A 4,045-nucleotide genomic window follows, 5' to 3' on the forward strand; every position below is an offset into this window, starting at 1 on the left:
CCGGAAAGTTCGTGCCGATTTTGAAGGAAAATTCAAAGGCAACATTTTTTATGTCGATAAATATTTATTGACTTATGTATGCACCGTTTTGTTTCACAACCTTTGTCCATCTTTCACACAACTGGAAGATTCCATTCTCCCAGAACTTCTTAGGTTTCTCGGCGAAAAACTCCTCAAGGTGGTTTTTTATGTCGATCAAAGAGTTGAAGTTCTTGCCGCTAAGAGAATTTTGCAAAGACCTAAATAAGTGAAAGTCTGAAGGTGCAATGTCTGGTGAATACGATGGGTGAGGTGGCACATCCCAGCCAAACTCCAACAATTTTTGTCGGGTAGTCAAAGAAACATGAGGTCTGGCATTGTCCTGATGGAACACGACGCCCTTCCTATTAGCTAATTCTGAACGTTTTTCCTGAATCGCTGTCTTTAATTCGTCCAGTTGCGAGCAGTACTTATCTGCATTTATCGTTTGATTGTGTGGTAGGAGCTCATAATATAGGATTCCTTTCCAATCCCACCAGACACAGAGCATGACTTTTTTTGGATGAAGGCCGGCTTTCGGAGTGGTTAATGCTGGTTCATTTCGCTTACCCCAGGATCTTTTTCGTTCTACATTGTTGTAAATCATCCATTTTTCGTCACCCGTCACTAATTGCTTCAAAAATGGTACGTTTTCGTTGCGCTTGTACAGCGAGTCTCAGATGGAAATGCGATCCGTTAAATTTTTTTCGACCAAATTATGCGGAACCCATACATCATAGTGACTTACGTAACCAAGCTTCACTACATGATCGTGGACAGTGGTTTTCGATATTTTCAGTATCTCTGCTAATTCACGTGTCGTGCAGCGCGGGTTATTCTCGATCAGTGTCTTGATTTGGTCATCATCAGTAGTAGAGGGTCTGCCCGAGCGTTCTTGGTCTTTAAGGTTAAAATCACCAGCTCTAAACTTAGCGAACCACTTACGTACGGTTCTTTCAGCTAAAGCGCCTTCTCCGTAAACAGAACATATCGAATTTGTTGCTTGTGAGGCATTTTTGCCTTTCCGGTAATAGAAAAGCATCAAGTGTCTAAAATGTTCTTTGTTTTCTTCCATCTTCAAAAGAGTACAAAACTGACACGAATAAATTTATCTGAAACAACTTTTTTCCTAAAGATGCGTTGAAATGTCACCTTTAAGCATATGTATATAAATCGTATGTTTTCAATAACATTGATATATTCAGACATGTTCCAACGCCATCTATTAAAAATCGGCACGAACTTTCCGGACGACCCAATACATTTAAGGGGTTACATACACCTAGAAAGCCGAAAAACAGGCCTAATTTTGACATTTTATTCCTGCTAAACGGGTAGTGGGAATTAAATGAAATTTTCTGTGATTATAGACTTGTTTTGACAATATAAAAAATTTTTTTATTTAAAAATTGCGACGCAAAACAAAATATGGCCACCGGCACACACAGAGGTTTGTAAAAACGCATTTTGCGGTGGACACTGTCCCGCCTAAACGATCCATCTGAAACAAAAAATTAATATGGTGTTTTTAAGTAAACAGTAGTGGTTTGTCGGTGACGATCGCCGATTTTCGATTTTGTCGTTTGTTACAAAATGGCGACGAGTTGAAATTGAAGTTTCGAAAATTGCGAAAAATTGTCGTCTTTTTTATTTTTTTATTTTTAATGAAGATCGATAAGAAAAAAAAGAGATCGTCACCAACAAAAGAAAGGTTCTGAGAGTATTGTGTAAAAATTTGAGAACGATCCATCGATTAGTTTTTGAGATCTCGTGTCCACTGCCTTTGAAAATCGTGTTTCGAGAAAAACGCGTTTAAAGTTTCAAGTTTAGTTCTACTATTGTTAACAGCAGAATTTTGCACTTTACCTCTAGTCGGCAATTCCGGGGCCATATGATGTACCTTCCACATCAGTAGCAGCATCGTTCGATGAAGACCTCTGTTGACGGCGAGCAATTCTTTCTTCGCGCGTCGCCTTCTGCGCTCGCACTTCGGCCACATCGATGCGCGCTCGGTCGTGATTCTCGCAATATGTGGCACAATTGTGACCAACATCAATTTGTAATGCATGCATTATTAATAAATATGCAACAGCACCTTCCTTAAATGTGCATGCAGCAATGTTGGCAGCAATTTGCACAACGTGTGCACCGCTGTGCTGCACTTTTGGCGCTATGCGCCAAATCAAACTTCAAACTTTAATAGAGACTTGAAATCAGTACCAGTGCCTCCCCAAACATGTACACACAGAAGAAAATGCCGTGTTCGTGCGCGCTGTAACCTTGGGGCGTCTGGCCGCGGTCAGATAGTAGAATTCGAGCGCTCGAACGCTTGATCCCGTATTACTCAACTCTCTGTAATTTCGCCACTTTTGCAGATATCGACATGAAATTTTCAGGATATATTCTCGAAACTTGAAGCTGTAAGAAAATGTAAAAAAATCGAATTTTTGGACACTGCTAGGTGTATGTAACCCCTTAATTTAATATTTATTTTTATACTACGTTTATTATCCCACTTCGAAAGCCAATGGCAGTTTGTTTTCTTTTTGTGGCTGCAATAATGGTGGCTATAATAAGATAAAATTGTGATGTGCATTAGCAACAGCAGTGACGTTTTTATTTGCAGGTGAAACGTGACATTAATACACGTGACTCGTAAACTAATCGACGACGATTTTGAGCAAAGGTACATATGCCTTTTATATATATATATATATATATATATATATATATATATATATATAAAAGGCTTATATATATGGATCATTCCATGTCAAATCGGCTACCCCCCCTGCCCACAATTGTATTGAAGCAAATCTAACTTGTGAGGTATCAAAATTTAGCTTAAAGCTTCTAGTTTTCGATGCCGTCTGGCGATTTTGAAAAATTTCATGTAATGACCTTGATTTTGTTGGTCAATAAAAAATGGTAAGTATTTTCTTATTCAAATCTCTACTACTTCTTGTAGATGAAATACAAAATCATTTTCAATGTAATTTTACTGATTTTTACTTATTCGCTGAATCCAAATTTTAAAAGAAAAATTATATATTTTTGCAAATAAACATTTAGTTGTTATTGGTATCCACTTCTGAAAGATAAAACTAATGTTATTTTTAAGGATGTTTTTTTCTCTTCTTAATACGACATTTCTGCGCTATAACATTAACCAGTTATAAATTCTGCACAATTACACTATTTATCAATATCAATTTTAATGATTTGTTATGAGCTTCCTGCGTTTATACAGGATTAAGACTGTTTATGGATTATTTTCCACAACCTGCATTATTTGTTTGTGTACTTTTGTATTTTTAATATAATAAGTTATTATATAATATACTTATTAATTTTTAATATAATATATTAATGTTTTTTATTTTTTATTGATAATGCGAGAGTTAATGCTAATTTTTAATATACTAATTATTAATTTTTAATATAATATAATAATGTTTTTTACTGAAATTGCCAGTGATCGTCGACAAATTGCTTCATTTCATTTTATTTTAATTTTTAATATTATAATAATGTTTTAATTATTTGTGTTAATTATTATTATTACATTACATTACATTACATTACATTACATTACATTACATTACATTACATTATTATATTGAAGTACTTGGCGTGCCCGAATCGCAGTGGTCATGTATTCTTGTAAATTTGACAATATCTTGATTTGTATTGTATCTTGTATCTTGATGATTTTTAATAATGACTCGCAAATGATTTTGTGTCTCTTATAGGTAGGACAGGACGTTTTAATGTGATTCGGGCACGCCAAGTACTTCAATGTCGTCATGCGATAAGAGAGTATGCATGGAAAACGTTTGGGTAAAATACTCAAATTGCTTCTAGATACTGGGCTAATTAATTATTGATTTCATATTTAGTTTTGTGTTTTAACAAGTTGGGAGTTTTTATGTACTTGGCGTATATATTTTTTCTTTTTTTAAAAAGGTTTTTTAGGGATAAATATTATATTGTGAAATTAGCTTATCGAATTTAAGATATAATATTC

This window comes from Ooceraea biroi, chromosome 6 (genome assembly GCF_003672135.1).
Source record: "Ooceraea biroi isolate clonal line C1 chromosome 6, Obir_v5.4, whole genome shotgun sequence".
NCBI classification, from domain to species: Eukaryota; Metazoa; Arthropoda; class Insecta; order Hymenoptera; family Formicidae; genus Ooceraea; species Ooceraea biroi.